The sequence below is a fragment of the Capsicum annuum genome, chromosome 9, assembly GCF_002878395.1.
Source record: "Capsicum annuum cultivar UCD-10X-F1 chromosome 9, UCD10Xv1.1, whole genome shotgun sequence".
Taxonomy (NCBI): Eukaryota; Viridiplantae; Streptophyta; class Magnoliopsida; order Solanales; family Solanaceae; genus Capsicum; species Capsicum annuum.
In genome coordinates this window covers 208,374,093-208,395,320 of record NC_061119.1, presented here as the reverse complement: position 1 = coordinate 208,395,320, position 21,228 = coordinate 208,374,093, and the positions used below count along the sequence as shown (strand labels likewise).

The 21,228-nt window shown below is 35.4% G+C and overlaps 1 pseudogene; it reads right to left on the bottom strand.

Annotated features, from left to right (window-relative positions):
- Nucleotides 1–21,228, bottom strand: part of LOC107841183 — a 64,968-nt pseudogene that overhangs the window by 24,428 nt on the left and 19,312 nt on the right.

The window sequence follows — 21,228 nt, the reverse complement described above, 5'->3', positions numbered from 1 at the left end:
ACATCATTACCCTTAAGATTGACATCTGCAACAAAGGTTTTATAAAAGGAGACTGAATACACTCCATACCTCAAGATCAAGTGCATAATTGATATCGATAGGGGTATAAGCTTAAATCAACACAATTTGAAGCACATTTAGAGTCCTCTCAAGTCCTTGTTCAATTTCATAATCGTTTATGACTCAATCAGAGAGAATCACATAGCTGGGGAAGATAGACTCTTACGCTTATATCACCACGACAATGAGTTATGGCCCATTAAATTAGAGCAAGGAAGTAAATTTGGGTAACTTTCTTATGGACGGCACTATAACATGAGCTAGAGTAGGAAAGAATAATAAACAACTCCTAAATGCCTGGTTGCCTCCTAATTATAAATATGTTGGACAACACACTAATAAGCAAGACTCTCCTAGACATGATTTCGCAGACACCCTAGGACTATGATTGGGCTCTAATACCATGTTTTTCTTGACCCAAACTGGGGCCCTGGCTGTGATGAGCATCCCGAACCATAAAGGCCCAAGAGACCTTCTAACTAGAAATCATATGCATAATTCATTAACTATAAAGAATTGTAGAAAACATACCAAAATGGAACCATGGTCATGTTCTTAATTCAAATAGACAATACGAAATGAGGCTCATAACATTCAAAATACATGACACCAGTCTGCTAAATCTCTATCAAGATGACAACAGCTTCTGTATGAAATAGGGCCTAGGCCCCTGGTCAGACTATGAACTAAAAATAATGAAATCATCATATAAGACAAGACCTTCCAAAATAAGGGAGGCTCACCAACTCCAATCGTCTAACAATGATCTACTACTTAGCGGGACCCTAAGACTGAACCTAAGATCCTGAAATATAGGGGGGTCAATACAAATGTACTGGTACACAGAGCAATCCAAAATAATATAATTTTATTAAACATAAGTGAGAGTAATTCATAAAATAGTGTACATACGGCATAGGAAAACACATGGGCATACTTAAAAGACTTTGAAACATCTCTTTGAAATCATGAACCACTCTTTATGTTAGTTCTATGCTAGATGGTACACCCTACAATCTGTAATTCCATGGGCTATATGAAATTCTGCCTTGACTCAATGGCCAAGCCCACAATCCAAGTTTTTCACAAGGATTGAAGTATTTATAAGAAGAGAAATGCAAGTCCACACAACATGGTGCCATGATCCCCAATCAAATCAATATGACATGATAGTGCATAGGACCATATAGCATGGCTCCTAACCATAGTCCCAAATTGGGATGATATGAATCAAGGTACACAAGACCACAAAGTATGGTACCATCACCCCGTGTCGGCAAATCACTGTTTCTAGCATTGTGTCTTTCAACTCATACTTTCTTCAGGTAACCATCTAACTCTCTTTAAGACCATTTTTAACCTTTTCTAAACATGCATCTTTCTGAATTCAAAATCTAAAAATATGAGTAAAATCAGTATTTTAGCTTATTTTGAATTAGCTATGGCATTATTCTATTTAATAACGTCATACCAAGACTTGCAAGTCATACTTATCATCCATACATTATCATGTTACAACTCTTTTCATGAAAAATGATGTTCAGACCACCAAATCATTCAAACAATGCAAGAGGATCCATATACTGAAATTCATGAAAACTTAGGCAAATATCCTCAATTTCAATTCAAAAACATACGGTGGTCATGTATCTTGTAACAAACCATAAAATTCTTTAAATCTTTACTTTTGTTTATACAAATAAGAAAATCTCTCTCTTTATATCATTGCAAAGACCAAGTCAATTCACAATAGTGAAGAAAATTCCATTATACTTTCTGAATATGAAATTGAATAGTTTATCATAAGAGAGGGAGTATAAATCTTCATGCTCTCGATTCAAATTTCAAAACATCTATTGCATGAATATATATATATATATATATATATATATATATATATATATATATATATATATATGAGTAACCATCAAGTTTCAAGGGAAAGTCCTCCAGACCGAAACAATATTTCCAAGAAGGTTTCACAATGCACCATTGTTAATGTAAATTCAAAACCCTTTGTAAATTCATGATTTCTCAACATTTAAACACTATTAAAATGATTTAAAAATGACTATGTAGTTTAGGTAAACCCCACGTACCTTAGTTGATGAAGAATTCATGAAAAGATCAAACCTTTAAGCATGAAAGAGAAAATCCTAAGTTGCTTTTCACCTCTTGTGAAAGAGAAGATCGATTAGGGATTTTTGAGGAGGAATTAATGTGCATTAGGGTTGTAATTCAGCTATAATTGTTTAGGGACTGTTATGGGACGTGAAGGGACCATATTGCCCTTAAATAACACCAAAACAATGCTTTTACACTGCTTTACCCAAGGTAGGCAATGAACATCCCATGGCATAAGCCAAGCTAGGCGACTCACAACCCATGGCATAGCCTTAAATGGGTGTCAGATGATCCATCGCATAGTTTGGATAGTATCTCATTCAAACACTCATAACTTTTTACTACAAATTCGTATTAATGAACCATTAGAGGTATTTGAAAGAAGACCCGAATACCTTTCATTTGGTATATAGTATTCCCTTTAACTCATGATATTCTAGGAGTAATATTCGAAGTAAGTTGACCCAAGTTGAAGCATCCACTAAAACTTAATCCATAGAAAAGTTTTCAACTCATCTTTGAGTTAGGGGATTTTTGTGACTTCAATTCATATTCAAAGGTATTCCCACACTATAGGATTCAACACCACACATATATTAACAAGGAATCATTTGGTTTGGGTCTATACGTGTAGGAATGATGTTTCAAATTCTAGCCTGAAAGTGGGGGGTGTTACACTTATCCATCCTCATGCTATCATTGGTTGCAGCTACTAGTCTTCTATCTCCCTATTTTTTTTTCCATTCTCAAGTCCCTGAACTTATGAAGTCTTGTTTATGTAGTGAACCAATTCGTTAACATAGCGGCAAGCCATTTTTTATTAACATAATGACACCGGGCCCTTATTGCAGCCCACTCTACTAAATCAGCTGCTTTATTTTTGGTACCAACAATTAAGAATTGTTTTCCCCTACTTGCTGCGTCAAAAACTAAATCACAAGCTTCTAATAAAAAATGAGGAGTAGTAGACCTGATCTCACATCCAAATTATTTCACCAATTTTGGATCTATAATATTGTGAGATCTCCCAATGTTTATTAGTATATGCAACCCTTTTTTTGAGTGATAACAAGTCACATTCAAAGTTCTATATCACAAAGAATATAACACCTCATATTTTTGGGCTAGAATTTGAACCAACCTTCCTACATATATAGACCCAAACCCAATGATTTTTATTTATATATAAGTGTGAATATCAATTCTTTAGTGTGGGAACATCTTTGGAGAGGAATTGAAGTCATAAAAATCTCCTAACTCAAAGTTGAGTCGAGAACTTTCATACCGATTCAGATTTAGTAGACATTCTTTCTTGGGTAAACTTCCAACGACCATTACTCCTAGAATATAACAAGTTAGCTGTTCGACTATATACAAAATTAAAGCTCATGGGTCTTTTTTCTAGTGCAACTGACCATTTGTCAAGCCGAGTTTGGAACAAAAAGTCATGGGTGCTTTAGTGAGACATTGTCCAAGGTGAGCGAAGGCGGCGAGAGGCATATCTAATGCCGCACGCAGCGTGAGGAATGACTGGGGCCATGTAATTTTTCCAGCAACGTGACCCCCTACCTAAACATAAAATTTTTCTTTTCTCTTATTGGGTAAACTGTGTTGCCTCCCAACCAATTCTTGATTTAACGTCGCAGTACGATAGGACTTTTCACCAAGAGATTTGTGGAATTTATGTGGATTTCATTGGGAGAAATCTACCAAAGCTAGGCAGACAAATATAATCCTTTCCCGCTGCTAAGGGAGAGCAAGAAACAAAATCAAATGATTGTTTTTTAACCAGCGCCCTTTTTTGGGTATGCAGGTACTAAGAGTCCTCTCACTACCAACCAGTCAATATCATCTAGATGGGTTTTTCTAGTATTAATGAGTAATAAACAACAACTAGCTATGGCTCTTGGACCAGACAATGTCCTAGGAGTATGGGAGATCAGAGCAATAGGGAGTGCCTAGATTACATTTTTCGATCTTTGTTGTACCAAAGAACGGATCAGGAATTGTAACAATCTGGTTGATTGTGAAAATACATCATATATTATGTAAATCCCCCAACCTGTTTTTAATCCCGAAAATCATCCTAAACTAAGGAATCATTCTCAAATCCCTAATTTCTTCTCTCCAAAAAATCCCAAACTCCCAATACAAAAGTTTCAAGAAGGATTATAGAGTAAGCTTTCTCCTCATTGTCTTCTCATCAATTCGTCATCAAGGGTATGTGGAACAAATTCAAATCAAGTAAGTCTTTGGATTTCTATCGAGAGTTCAAAATTCAAACCTCAAAGCAAAGTTTCTCAAATTCCTTCAGCCGAAAGGTATCTAGAACGACCTTAATTCTATGTTGTTTGAATTTAAATTTTTCTAAACTCTTATTATTGTGTAAATTATGGTATTCTACCTATACTTCAAGAAGATGTTTTCAAATCCTCATTTATGCCACAAATTATGAAATTTTGCTAAGTATGTGGATTATATTGTGATTAATGAAGAGAATGGAGCTTTGAATGTTTTCTTTACCTAATTATTCATTAGTTATGCAAATAGTTTGCAGAGTATAACTCGTATTTTTATTTTCTATTATTTTCATGTTAATTATTTGAATGCGCTGAAAGACACGAGTTTCCCCAAAAGGTTTAAAAGAATTTTGAATGAGAATTGTTTTGGCCTAAACCTTTTCATTGGTTTTGAAGAGTATCATTATTTGATCCTTAAATTACTTTATGATGGTCAATGATTTATTGCATGGCAGAGATGAAACTGAATATATGATATAGCTTATGTGACTTGCAAGTCTTGGTATGAAATACCAAATCAGAAATTGCCATTCAGAAATAGAATCGGTTTTTAGAAAGATTAATGTTTTAAATAACCTAAAGTGAGGGCCTAAAGAGAGTTCGGTGGTTAACCAAGAAGGCATGATTTGAAAATCTGATAGCTAAAAATCGTGTTTTGCCGACACGGGGTTATTATGTCCTGAAATATGGATAATTATTGTATACTTGCTTTATGCTATTGGTATACCAAACTTCATAGACTCTAATTTTTGCGGTTAACTTGAATTGGGAGTTTAGCCAATGAGTTAAAGTCAAACAAATATAGGCCATATGGTTTTCAGAGATGTCAGGGATGCCATCTGGCTCAGAACTATAAAAATTAGAATAGGGTCTCATACATCAGATTTTTAACTCAGAGTTTATGTTTACATTTTTCTAAGTTGACTTCTTACCCTATAATGTGTTTATTCAAAGTTTTTACTATCATTATTATTTAAATGTTATTGTTCTGGTCGTTCTATATGCTAATACATTTCACATATTGACCGTCCTTAGGCGGCTGCATCGTTTCAATATGTAGGTTCGGAGGCCCATTCTCACGGACCAACACAACATTAGAATTTGTTTCATATATCATCAGACTTGGTGAGCCCTCCATCTTTAGGAAGGAGGATTACGTTAGCCGTTAGGTCTTAACTTTTTTTTATGGTATGGTTGGGGACTTGGCTCATCTTAGACAGTTTATTCATGATTAGACGCTTCATGGATGGGATTTGGCAAAGGTTTTCTGTGATGTTTTATCCAATTTCTAGGATTTCTATTTCATTTAGCTTATAAAACTTTCCTTGATTTTCATTGTATTCCACACTTCAGTTCATAGTATGCTTATGATAGCATGCTAAGGGGTCTTCTCGATCATTCGTGGTTCAGTTTGCCTGTTGCAGCCAGGGCCTCGGACCTAGTAGTGACAAAGAACCATTCAAGGTATGCATAGAAATCTCACATATTCTACAAGTTGAGCTAACTTCAATTGATTCAGCTCTTCTTCTGTATTTCCACCTCCTGTTCTTCTACTAGATCATTTAGCTTTTCCATTTTTTTCGTGTTCTAACAGGTACAAGTACAACTCTTTGGAAGTTCTAAACTTTTGACCATACATATATTTCTCATTATATAATTTTACAGGCCTTTTTACCTTTAATTGATCTCATCAAGACTCAATATTCTTTTGTTCACCCCTTAAAAAGGGTTGATTTGTTTGCCCCAGGTGTAGGCAATTGTTCAAAATAAATTTTTGTAGCCGAAATTCAACTGCAAATAAAAATAAAATAAACAAAAAAGAGTAATTTTATTTAAGTGAATCTTTTGAGAACAATTCCGTAAATCTTTTGATTCTTCTCTCCTAAACTTAAAAATGATCTGAAGGCCTTCAGTAGCGTGTTTCTCGAATCTTTGGATGATTTCGGCTCCTAGAGACGTATTTCAATCACCGAAAATGTCGAAAAAAGTTTACTCACTTTGGAATAATCTTCGGAAAGAACTCCGTTGATTGCTCCTTGCAAGAACTTGATAGTCAATGTTGATGTCGCCAATTCTTGTCAAAGTTCTCTTTTCAAATTCCCCTTTAGAATGTTATGTTACCCCCTAGTTATAGTTGTAGGGAGTAGGCCTGGTTGCTTGTGATTAGCCAAAATATGTCACTTTGACACTTGATGCCTTTTGAATAGTTCTTGAATTTGAATGAGATTTCCACATCATTTGTACATGTGGCGTCATCTCGTTGCTCTTGGATTTGACTAGGATGTCACGCCACTTGATGAGTTTGGGATTCAAGGTGAGATGGGCCTTGATGAGGAATAAAATGGGCTTATTATTTTTTTAAGCCCAAAATAATTTTAGACCAAGTAAAATATGGATAAAATTTGAACTTTATATAAATTTGATCCAATAAATTTTATGTGTCTACAGATACCCCCTACTTCAAGGTTGGTCGACGTGTAGACTTGCCGAAACTTGGAAGCAAGAATTTGAAGTACTCGTGAATGTGTTTTCATTCTCGTCACTTCAAATGTATTTGTTTCTCAGTGGTGCATCCTATTTAGACCAATACTTACGAGTGGTCTAACTAAAGTTTCCTCCATGAACTTTCATGTCGTGCAAGTCTTCATCAAAGCAACCAACGATATTTTTGTGGTGATCCTCATTTTCTTCACAATCGAGTACAAACTCGATATTATTTCAAGATTATTAAAAAAAATGACCAACTTTATTATTTTTTGACTATTTTTGGATAAGTATGAAAATGAGAAATCACCGCCTTAATATTTATTTAAGTAATTCTTACTTGCACAACAATGTGACCCTCTCAATGTATTGAATTAAAAGGATCAATACAACCCCCTCACTTGAAATATTGAACGTATGAAGTAAAAAAGTTAACTTGATTTTTTTGTACCACCGAAAAATATTAACTTTCCTTTTGGTTTCATGTACCAAAGAAAAATATCAACTTCCTTTCTGGTTTCATGTACCATATAAAAAAAAATTAACTTTGCTTTTGATTTCAAAAAAGAATTAAAGTTACCTCCAAAGAAATTTCCTTAATATGTTAATTTTTAAACTAATTGGAAATTTGAAATTCTCAGGGATTCTCATCTTCTAATTTCACCACAACATTCCTTGTACACGAAATGAAAATTGTTCGTAGGAGTCTTTATATAAGGAGATGCTATGAAATCATATCACCACAATCTTTTGAAATCCGTAGCCCTTGCAAAGACATCCCTTGGCCTCTGTGTTACCATATATTTGAAAAACACTGTTGGTGCACATCAACCTTTTTGGCAGCATTGGTAGACGCCATGCCAAGTATACAACCTCCTTGCAACATCGATGGAAGAGGTACGTGGAGTGTCTTTCCTGATTTTCAACTTCAAACACTCGCAGAGTAAAAATCATATCTGGCTGAAGGAATGTCCAAATGTTGAACGGTTTAGTTCTGAAGAAACTAGAATCACGTTACTCTGACATATCCAAAAATCAATGGTAAAATCCTTCAGGATTGACGGGAATCAATTTTTGAAGTTTGTATTCATATCTGGATGGTCTTTTCACAGATTTGAGCTGTTTCACCAAAATATCCTTTTCTTGACGTATGAGCGTCCAAATGATGAGCGGCTTAGTTTTGAAGAGACTAGACTTGTATTGCTATGTCATATCCAAAAATCAATGTCAAACTCCATCTGTACTGACAGAAATCACTTTTTGAAGTTCATCTCCAAGTCTAGCATGTTGATTTTACAGCTTTGTGTACCCTCACTAAAATGGTCATATCGTGAGCTTGCAGTGGTCAAATCACGAACGGCTTCTAGTTTTGAAAATAAGACTCATGAAGCTATGTTCTACGACAAAACCATGCTCATATTCTCCCCAGATCCGACCAGATATCCTTCCAAAGTCAGACTTTCAATTCTATTTCGTCACTTTTTATTTGTTTTGTGCAGTCTCACGAAAATTCTCATATCTTGACTTAGGAACATCAAAATTGAGAGCCATTTTTTGCGTTGTAAACTAGACTCATAGAGATACGTATCTCAAGGAAATCAAAATCATATTTCATCCGAATAATCTCATATTTTCCCCCAAAAGTGGTCATCTAATCTTGGTTTGCTAGTTTTATCAGCTTTGCGCAACGTCACGATAAATTCCATATCCCAACGTAAAAGTATCGGAATCAGGTTTTATTTTTTGAGTTGGAAAGTATATTCGTAGAGATACATCTCACATGGAAACACAATTGATATATGATATGGAAAAAACAAGGGAACACCAAAATTAGTCCAAAAAACTGTCCACAAAATGGAAGATAACCGTGAACCCTTTTGGAGACCAAGTCTCGGCTTCCTAAGAACAAAATAACAAGAAGATAACAAGGTGTTTATTAAAAAAAATAAGCGGAAAAAAAATAGATTAATAAAATAAGATGATGAACAAGAAGACACAAGATTCGGATCTAATAATAACAACAAGAACACAAGATTACAACACAAACACTAAATAAGATTACAAGAAGGTAAAATGATAGATAGATAGACGACATGAAGGTGTAATCTTAAGGAGCCAAGAATGGACACTCTTCTACCCTTAACACTACACACAACAACAAATCTATCTCTTACGTGACACAAGATTGGATTCCACTTCTCTAGCATCAACGTTTCCAAGCAAGCAACAACAAAAGAGAATCCACCCTATTGTTGTATCCTAGTTTCGGTGGTCTCTCTTCTCACTAGAGAGAGAGCTTGTTACAAGTCTTACAAGACTACCAAATATCATCCCAAAACTAAACTAAAAACCCTAAAATGTTCCTTTTATATCTATAACAAAATATAAGTTAAAATGACCACGAAGCCCTTCAAAGAGTGGGCACCCATCTAGTGTAATTTATGGGATGATTTGGGTGCATTTTGGCTATCTTTTACACTTCAACTTCACGTGCCAAGGCTCGGATCCAGTACGCACTATCCTAAGTCCATTTTCGTGACTATTCCCATATCATCCTCTCCATCTTGAGAGGAATTTGTCCACAAATTCACGGCTTCACCTCATTCACTTGGTCACTTCAAAGGAAACCTACTCGCAAAACATGAAGATCCAAAGAGCTCAATAATAACAAGGGGTGTATCAAAAAAGGAGCTAAAAACAACCCAGAAAAAATGCACAAAAATAGTTCACAAGCTAGCCAAACACGAGAGCATAATGACAATAAGTCTCGGATCCAACATCTTCATTTTGACCCTCGGTTTCCTCTCCCTCTTGAGATTGGCCTTCAATCTCATCCGACTCAAGTCTCATTCTATCATATAAGCATCATCGTAGACTCCATATCCTTCATGTCTATCTCTACCATTTTTCTCTTCTTGGATGTTCGGTTTTTGGAAAGGGAAGTTTTGATTGAGAGGCTCAATTTGGTAACGTGGAGCTTTGGTTGTGGAGCTTGGATGGGAGAAAATTTGCTTCCAAGTGCTCCTAGTTGGACTTGATCAACTTGTGGGGGAAGTGGTCTATCTTGTTCTCGATTTTGAGGGATATTTGGAGCTTGGCTTGTGGTATTATGTGGTTGTATTGGAGGATTGGTCATTGGAAGTAAAGTTTCGGGAGTAAAAGTACGAGAGTTCCTTTGACTCTCCATTCAATCAAACCTCTCACGCATATTTACCACATCCGAGTCAATTTTTTAATACCCATATTTTCCCTAGCAAGTTCTTGGGACAAAGCATCAAGGAGGGCCAATATGGTTTCCATTATGGCCAAGAAGTTACCTACAAAACAACAAACAAGTTAGTTGTACAAGAATGGTCCTCACACTCCCTCTCTATTGTTTTGGCTCTCGAATTTTTTTCTCACTTTGATCTCACAAGTATCGTAACCTTTCTTGTACTCCGTGAGGCAGTAAGAGGTGGACCAAGTATTACAACGACTCAAAAGAATAAGACACACAAAGGAACGTATACACGAAGGACGGTTTCAAAACTAACTTATATAATCTAAAACTAGCTTGTAAGTTAGTAATGGAATCAATAAACCAAACTAAAGAAACAACACAATGAAACTAGAAGATCAAATTTTGAGCTTAAAATTTTTGTGTGAACAGTAACTTGGGTGACATAGCAGCATACCATTGGTCACGGCCCCACAATTAGTCACTAGTTGAAGTTAAGAAACTTTAGTTACTATGTAATGAAAACAATTGGTTTTGGAGGGAAAATATGTCTTAAATCTCCTTTAAGTCTAATATTCAAAAGGCAAGACTTGACTTTGTACAATTCCCACAAAACAAGGACCCTTGAAACAAGAAAAATGGTTGAAAAGTAGATGTTAAGTCAAGAAAGTGATGGCTCAAGTCTTCTAACAAACAACTTTACAACTTGTAGGTTCACCTTTTTGAATCTATGTTACACTTTGGTTGTCTTAAGTTGTAAGGTGTGATAAAGAACAAGATGAACACCACAATAAACTTCAAGAACACATCATCAACACCATAACAATTTCCATCCCACAGTAAACATCAACACACATCACGGTAAATTTAGTATTAACACACAACCAAGGTTCTTTTTGGTGTTGTATTTCGGTTTTAGCAAGGGTGAAGGTTGTGATGAATGTCAAGAACTCAACAACAACTTTATCAAGAGAAAAAAAAAAAAATCCAACCAAGACTATAACAACAATTCCACACGTCCAAGAACAACAACTTCAACACATGGCCATGGTCTTGTTCACAACAACAACATCAATTTTTTTAAATCTCAAATCTACATCGACTCAAAATGTTAATGGAAAAGAATACTAACAATTGAAATAAAAACACAAGAAAAATAAATCCTATACCTAGACACACAACATTCGGCCAAGATACAACAACAACAAGTTCAACTTCTCGACTAAGATCTCAAGCTCAAGAACACGTCTTTCTTTCCTTTTTTTATTTTTTTATTTTCTGAGTAAGAAAGCCTAAGATTGGTATTGTAAGCACAAAACAAAACATGGATTTGATACCAAAGTTACAACCTTAGGAGAACCACACCCTAAAAGATTTCTATTAAGGTGGGAGAGCCCAAGGTTATAAATATCCCATACCAATACTTTGTCGTACTGATGTGGGACTTTACAATGGATAATAACAAACCACGACACTCTGCATCCATCATCCTCTACGTCTCCACTCTGGGTAGATTTCACTCTACTTATGTAGGTAGCTCTTTCTCAGGTAGCCCTTTTCGAGTTAGGTGCCCAGGTGCCTCGATGGTTGTGCTCTAAACTTTGCTAGCCCCGACCGAACACTTGCCATACCGACGTCACCATCCTAGGCACGGTGGGCGAGAAACATGATAGGCGGCTTTGATACCAAATGATACGGAACAAACAAGGGATCACCAAAATTAGTCCAAAAAATAGTCCACAAAATGGAAGAAATCTGTAAACCCTTTTGGAGACCAAGTCTCGGCTTCCTTAGAACACTATAACAAAAAGATAACAAGGTGTTTATTACACCAAATCAGCAGAAAAAAAACTAGATTAACAACATAAGATGATGAGCATGAAGACACAAGATTCGGATCTAACAATAACAACAAGAACACAAGATTACAACACAAACACTAAACAAGATTACAAGAAGGTAAAATGATAGATAGATAGACCACATGAAGGTATAATCTTAAGAACCAAAGAATGGACACTCTTGGACCCTTAACACAACACACAACAATAAATCTATCTCTTACATTACACAAGATCGGATTTCATCTCTCTAGCATCAACATTTCCAAGAAAGCAATAATAAAAGAGAATCCAACCTATTGGTGTATCCTAGTTTCGGTGGTCACTCTTCTCACTAGAGAGAAAGCTTGTTACAAGTCTTATAATACTCCAAAATATCATCCAAAAACTAAAATAAAAACCCTACAATGTTCCTTTTATAGCTATAACAAAATATAATTTAAAATGACCAAAAGGCCCTTCAAAGAGTGGGCACCCATCTAGTGTAATTTATTGGCTGATTTGGGTGCATTTTGGCCCTCTTTTACACTTTAATTGCACAGGCCAAGGCTCAGGTCCAACACGCACTCTCCTAAGTCCATATCCGTGATTATTCCTGTATCAATCTACACCTGAATCCCTTCCAGTTATTACTTCAAAACTAGTCTTCTAATTTTGGTTTGCTAGTTTCATCAGCATTGCGCAGCGTCTCGACGAATTTCATATTTTGACGTATGAGTATCGAAATCAGGGGAAAATTTTTGCATTGTAAATTGTACTTGAATATCTTCATCACATGTGGAAACCACCATCAGGAAACTTCTATATTTTCTCAGGTTCTTTTCTGAAGTTGCAGCCTGAATCTTATGATACTGTGTTTCTCATCAGATTTGAATACTTCATGAATTTCAACTTCTACCTTAAACTTTGGGCCGCATTACTTCTACAATAATTTGAAGTTCAGACTTTTCCAATATTCACAATACTACAAGTCTTTCCCCTATCGAGAAGACTTCACTGCTTGGGAGATAATGAAGAATCCTTTTGATTTCAGGATGACATTTGTAAAGGACTCTGACTGCATAGTCAAGCTTCATACTTTTTTTCCCTTTTCTCCTTTGTTTCTTTTTTCCTTTTCTTTTTTTTTATTGTTTAATTTTTTTATTTTGTGGAGTAGTTCACAGTTTAGAATCATGCGATCCAGGAGTGATTTGACTTGTAATTTAAGCTCGTGCGTGAAGAAATATTTTGACTTGCAATTTAGGCTCGTGCGTCAAGGAGCATTTTGACTTGCAATTTAACCTCCTGTGTCGAGGAGCATTTTGACTTGCAGTTTAGGCTCGTACATCGAGGAGCATTTTGACTTATAGTTTAGGCTCGTGCGTCGAGAAACATTTTGACTTACAGTTTAAGATCATGCGTTGAGGAGTATTTTTACATATAGTTTAGGATCGCATGTCGAAGAGCATTTTGACTTGTAGTTTAGGCTCGTGTGTCGAAGAGAAACTTGACTTGTAGTTTAGGTTCGTGCATCTAGGAGTAGCTTGACTTGCAGTTTAGGCTCATGCATCGAGGAGCATTTTGGGGAAGAATTTTTTTAATATAACTTTCCTCCCAACCATTTGAAATGAAGTATTGTTACACTTCAATTTGATATTTATTGTCCCCGTTGGTTGAAGCATATTTGCATTTGATCTTGTGTCATTTTTTGGAAGTTAGAGTTTAGAAGTCCTTTTAAATTTTTTTCTTCCGCAAGTAACCAAAGTCCAAGTATCATTTTTCTTGCTGTTGGAGAAGTCGTTTACCATGGATTTGCTTGTTGTTTTATTCAAGGTTGGAACCCTAATTAGGTCAAAGCTCCCAAATTGTACCATGATGATCTCTTTAACTTTTAGTTATTCCACAGAGCGCATGGGTTGCCGATCTTTAGAAATTGAACCTTTTTGTGGTGTGATGACTAACAACGCGGTGAATTTGTAGTACTTAGGATCATCAACTTTGTTTGATTCTTCAGGTTGCTTTGACTTAGGGAGTTCAATGACTTCTTTGGCTAGAAACTCATCAAGAATCCCAGGAACATCGGAGTCAGGAAAAGGATATACCCTTGCTTGTAACTCCTTCAAGATTGGTTGATTTTTCACCTCTCGCATATGCTGCTTGGGAGCTTCCTCTTTTAGCTTTTTTCTTGTGGAGGCCTTCATAAAACTCACAATTGTCGTTATAGATTCCCCAATTTAATCTTTTGTAGACTCTTTAAATTTATTGACTTCTTTCCTAGGATAAAAAATAGGTGATGTTGTTCTATGACTTGCAATACTTAGCTCCATGTCATGAGCACGCATAGCTAATTCTTCAAAAGTTTGAGGCTTAGTTCCTTGAAGGATATACACAAGACCCTCAATGCATCCTTTGAATGCAAAATTCAATCACAGAACTTTCAGAAAGTTGATCCTTAAAATCGAAGCTCAATGTTTGCCAGCGATTTATGTAGTCTACTATAGGCTCATCTTTACTTTTTCTTGTGTTTTTCAACTCCATCATGCTGGCTGTACGATGGGTGTTGTAGAAATGATTTAGGAATTAACTTTCTAGTTTTTCCCAATAATTAATTGATTCAGACTCCATGTTTGTGTACTAATCAAAGGTGTTACCTTTCAAAGCGAGAACAAACTGCTTGACCATAATATCACCATATGTGTCAACATTGCTACAAGTTTCAACGAAATGAGCTATGTGTTTCCTTGGATTTCTTTTTCCATCAAATTGTTAAAACTTTGGCGGTCGATATCCAATCGGCATCGGTAAGCCCTCAATTCGCTTAGAATACGGCTTTGAGTATCCTATAAAATTTTGTGATGGTCCATCATATTTTGCCTTGATGGTGTTTTCAATCATATCTTGCAATTGTTGAACTGTTAGAGTGGCCACTAAAGAAGATCGATCAACACATTGATTATCACTTGACTTGATGAGAGATTCACCATCAACTTTTTCTTGTGGTATTAGATTATAATTTGACTCTCCAAAATTTATAGCTCTAACTTGCTCATAAGTTAGGTGATTTGATGATCTTAATCATCAACAAACTTCTGCAAGGCTTTAATGGTTTTCTCTATTATTGTAAACTTCTCATCTAAGTCAACTGCATCAACCATGAAGGTGTTGACTTTCGTCGAAGTTGGAGAATTCGTTAAGTCCTTCGATTCTCAAAAGTTGCAGACAGTTTCAGATAGTTCATCTGATAACATAGATGAAAAGTTTTCCCTAGGAGTTGTAGTTACAGCCAAAATTTGAGATTTTCTCCTTTTCTTTACCTTTAAAAAGGTGAAATATTGAGATTCATCCAAAGCATAACCGTTGATATTGTGTCGATATATAGGGCTAACAAGTTTGATCTCAGTAGATATGACAGTAGTAGACTTCTTGCATGAAATGTCATTAATTTTTTAGAAGTCCATTGCAGTAGTTGAATTTGTGATTTTTAAATTTGTAGAAGAAAGAGATGAAGAGCAAAACTGGTCCCACTAGGCATGCCAAAATTTGTTCACAACAAATTTTCGTAGCCGAAATTTGACTATAAGCAAAAATAAAATAAACAAAAAAGAGTAATTTTATTTAAATGAATCTTGTGAGTACAATTTCGTAACTCTCTTGATTCTTCTCTCCTAAACTTAGAAATAACCCGAGGACCTTCAGTAGCATATTTATTGAATCATTGGATGATTTGAACTCCTAGAGATGTATTTCAATCACCGGGAATGTCGGAAAATGTTTTGTCGCTTTGGAATATCTTTGAAAAGAATTCCATTGATTGCTCCTTACAAGAACTTGATAGTCAATGTCGATGTTGCCAATGCTTGTCAAAGTCCTCTTTCTAAATCCCCCTTTAGAATGTTATGTTACCCCTTATTTATAGTTGTAGGGAGTAGACCTGGTTGCTTGTGATTGACCAGAATATGTCACTTTGACACTTGGCGCCTTTTGACTGGTTCTTGAATTTAAATGATATTTTCACATCATTTGTACATGTGGAATCATCTCGTTGGTGTTCGACTTGACTGGGATTCCACTTCACTTGATGATTTTGGGCTTCAAGGTGATATGGACCTTGATGAGGAATAAAATGGGCTTATTATTTTTTTAAGCCCAAAATAATTTTAGATTTGATAAAATATGGATCAAATTCAAATTTTATGTGAATTTGATCCAATAAATGTTACGTGTCTACAACAATATAGGCTTGTTATATAATTCTTCTAACTCACGACACTTCTTGAAATTCATGTGTGTTACTGGCTGTATAACAGCAGCCAAGTATGCCTCCTATATTCTTGTAGTTTATAGACCTGAGAAAGTGATGCAGGATTAGTGATCTTCACAACAATGTTCAATTCAGGTTTTAACCATCCAAGAAAGCAACTAAGTCCATTTTCTTGTGATAGATTCATCCTTGTCGGGTTCTTTTTAAACACTGTCCAATCCATCCCTTAGACTTAATATACACAGACATTTGTGATATGAAGTCAACACCATCACATGGTGGGAAAGAGTATTTTATAAATTTTATTGACGATTTCACTAGATATTGTTATGTCAACTTGCTAAGTAGTAAGAATGAAGCAATAGATGCGTTTAGGCAATACAAAACTGAAGCTAAAAATCAGTTAAAGAAAAAGATAAAAATGATAAGAAGTGATAGGGGCGGAGAATATGAATCTCCATTTGCTGAAATATATGTAGAGAATGGAACAATCCATCAAACTACGACCCCGTAATCACCTCAATCTAATGGAATTGCGGAAAGAAAAAACCAAACTTTAAAGAAAATGATGAATGCCTTACTTATAAGCTTAGGTTTACCACAAACCTTGTGGTGGAGGCTATACTTACAGCCAACCGTATACTCAATAGAGTTCCCTATAGTAAGACGCAATCAATTCCTTATTAAAAATGGAAAGGAAGGAAACCCAACTTGAAATATTTCAAAGTGAAGGGGTGTCTAGCAAAAGTCCAAGTTCTTGTACCTAAAAGGGTCAAGATAGGACCGAAGATAGTGGACTGTGTGTTCATATGATATGCTAAAAGTAGTAAAACATGTCAGTTTTTGGTTCATAAATCGAAACATTTGGATATTAATGAAAATATGGTAATAGAATCAGATAATGCTGAATTCTTTGAAAATATTTATTCGTATAAAACTAGACATGAACAGTCTAGTGAGGGGTCTAAACGACCTTGAGATGAACCAAGTGAAAATGTACATAATGAAGCAAATCCAAGATGTAGTACACGTCAAAGAACTTCAACTTCGTTTGGTTCGGATTTTGTAACATTTCTCTTAGAAAATGAGCCTCAAACATTTAAAGAAGCGATGTCATCATTAGACTTATCCTTTTGGGAAGAGGTAGTCAATAGTGAGATTGATTCAATCTTAAGCAACCATACTTGGAAATTGGTTGATCTTCCTCCATAAAATAAACCTTTAGGTTCTAAATGGATCTTCAAAATGAAAATGAAAGTAGATGGTACTATTGACAAATACAAGGCAAGACTTGTAGTAAAAGGCTTCAAACAAAAAGTAGGCCTTGATTACTTTGATATATACTCGTTGGTGACAAGGTTAACGTCAATTAGAATGTTAATTGTCTTAGCAATGGTATATGGTCTTGAAATCCATCAAATGAATGTGAAAACCGCATTCCTAAATTGAGAATTAGATGAAGAAATTTACATAGAATAGCCTGAGGGTTTTGTGATTCCAGGAAAACAAAATAAGGTGTGTAAGCTTGTTAAGTCACTTTATGGACTAAAAGAAGCGCCTAAGCAATGGCATGCAAAGTTTGACCAAACCATGTTGGCAAACGGATTCAAAATTAATAAATGTGATAAATGTGTTTATATTAAAGACACTCCAAATTACCAATTCATTGTTTGTTTATATGTGGATGATATTTTGATCATCAGTAGAGACATTTCAGACATAAATGTAATGAAACGAATGCTCAAGAGCAAGTTCAATATGAAAGACCTTAGAGTTGCGATGTGATCTTAGGGATAAGAATCAATAGAACTCCATAAGAGTTGGCATTGTCACAGTATCATTACATCGAAAAGGTACTTGACAAATTCAAGTATATGGAATTTGGTATTTCCAAGACTCCATTTGATGTGAGCTTTGCACTAAGAAAGAATAAAGGTGAAAGTGACTCACAATTGGAGTACGCAAGAGTATTGAGATGTTTAATGCATATAATGAACTGTACACAACCAGATATAGCATGCGCTATTAGTAAAGTGAGTCGGTACACATGTAATCCCAACAAAACTCATTGGATGGCAATGAAAAGAGTTTTGGGGTATCTTAAATACACTCAAGACTATGCCTTGCATTATAATAAATATCCCGCGGTACTAGAAGGATATAGTGATGCAAATTGGATCACCAGATCGAACTAATTAAAATCTGCAAGTGGATATGTATTTACTATTGGTAGAGGAGCAGTCTCTTGGAAATCATCCAAATAGACTTGTATTGCTCGCTCTATAATGGAATCTGAATTTATCGAATTGGATAAATCTGGTAAAAGAGCAGAATGGCTCTGGAATTTCTTGGAAGATATTCCTTATTGGATTAAACTAGTGGCACCAGTATGTATACACTGTGATAGCCAAACAGAAATTTGTAGGGCAGGAAGCATAATGTACAATGGTAAATCTCGTCACATAAGATGAAGATATAATACCGTTAGGGAACTTATCTCTAGTGGAATTGTCACTGTTGACTATGTGAAGTCAAAATATAATGTGTCAAATCTACTTACAAAAGACCTATCTAGGGAAGGAGTGAAAAGGACATCCAAGGGACTAGATTTAAGGCCTAGGACAAGTCAGCATGCTGGTAACTCTACCTAGCAGACTGGAGATCCCAAGAGCTAGGTTAAAGAATATCAAACAAAGTTGTGACTGATAGGTTCAACATTGTCAATATACCCAACCCATTCTCATTATGTAGACAATGTTTAGTGAACAAAGATAAGACTTAAGGCGAAAAGTCTTTTAATGATTATCTAAATTTGGTAGGTTTGACCAAATAGTTTAATCTATAGGATTGAACAATTAGAAATCACCTATTTGAGAGAGAAGTGAAAGTTGCTTCAAGGAGAATGTTAGTAAAGTCCTATTCACTAAGCTCTCATGAAACCAGGGCGTGTTCATGGCTAAAAAGAAAAAACCGTGAGAACTATAAATGGTAAAAGGTTGATTGTGTGACATGTATTGTCTAGGTGTACATTAAATATCAACGGTTCAAAGATATCAAATCTATTGATTGACCGAGTGCATCCGATCCATGTTCACTACGGAAAGTTCAAAGGAAACCCACTTATCCAGATACGATCAGTCTTTGCTTGATGATCACATACTTTTCCATAAAATTTTACGAGTAATAGTCATTCCCCATTTATGTGTGGGATTTTTGGGTTCAAAGTATAGATAAAGTGTGAATGAAAAATGGAGAAAATCAAGTGGAAGGAAAAATAGAGAAGAAAATACTAAAATGGAAAGTGTACTCTAAAATGGAAAGTCTACTATTTCTCTCACATTGGTGGAAGAATGTGACTTTCAAGTGTTTATTTTAAGAAACACTCATTACACTTGGTAAGTGAGGTAAGATATAAGAGATGTCTCGCGTCTTCGTCGTCGTTGCTCACTCGGATCGACTTCGGCTTTGGATTTGGATTTAGATTTGGATTTGGAAAATGGTCGATCGATGAGATCTATCTTTTTGGACAAAAATTTAATCCGAAGGGAAAATAAAAATACAGGAAATTTTTTCTATGTTTTGATCCTCCAATTATATGCATGCATGCAGTGTTTCGAACTGATGCTTCAGAAGGATGCACTATTTTGAACTGATGCTTCAGAAGGATGCAATCCTTCAGCGAAATGACACACCGATTCATGAAATGGTTTGCCTATTCGAAAAAGATGCAATCTTTGTACGAACAGACATGATTTTTCAGGAAACGTCACACCTTTTAAGTGAACTGTTTCCACTTCTTAGAAGAGGCATATGAAGGCTATGTAAACCTGCTTTCATCCATAGGTTTAGATATGAATTTTTTGAAATGCAAAACTCTCTTCTTATCTTAAAAAACATTCTGCGTGATCAATCAAACTGTTGAGTGAGTTCGTTGAATCCAACAATTTGAGGTACAGCTATTGTTCGGATTGAATGCCATTTTATCCTAGGAGAAAGATTCCTTAACCTCGGGTACAGTAAGGGGAATTATTTCTTAGGGACGCTCTGTGAAGTTGGGAGACTTGGCCTTAAAATTCTATTTCATCTCTTTTCTAAAAATTAACACACTTATTAGATAGATTATTCATAATCTAGTGTTGAAGGTGTTAGGTAAGTTCATAAGTGTTCTTGTCTTAGACTTGAACTAGAGTTGAAGATTGTGTTGCATGTATACAGATTTTTGTACCCGAATGTATACAAGATAACAGATAACACTACTCTGAGTAAGTGGTAACAACCTAAAAAAGATAGGGAGAACAACACCCTATCAAAAGCTACTTATGGAAGAACCCAAGGCTATATAAGCCGCACATCAGCACTTTGTAGTTTGAATACTCCAACAAATCAATATACATTGATAGTGTAAAAAATTTTGTACACTGCCAATGAATATAACTTAAATTTCAACAATTTATAGTCTTCTAAAAGTTATTAGGGTAGCTAATCATATCGAGAGCCATGTTTTCTCCCAAGAAGGAGTTGCTGTGACACTACCTTGATCAAGAATCCATTTCCTTGCTCTACCACATGCATTGTTTTCTCCACCTTCTGGTCCTTCTCCAAGGATCCTCATGCATATGTAACTCAGAGCTGTACAAAACATAGTACTGTGACCTTCAATGTGCAAACCCCATCCACCATCTTCATTCTGAATAATGCAGAATGTTATTAGTAATCTAGAAGTAAATCTGGAAATGATTTTAACTTCTCTGCACTTATAGTCTCTATTGTCGATTAGTAATCTTAATTTCGTACTTCCTCTGTTTTAGTTAGTTTGTCTTGTTTTAAGATGAAATGGAGTTTAAGAATGCAAAGAAAAGTTTTGAATCTTTTAGTTTAAGCTAAATATATGTAGAAAGTATCAAATATCTTTTGATCTTGTGGTCTTACATGCCATATCTAAAGTTGAAATTAAAAGTTGCC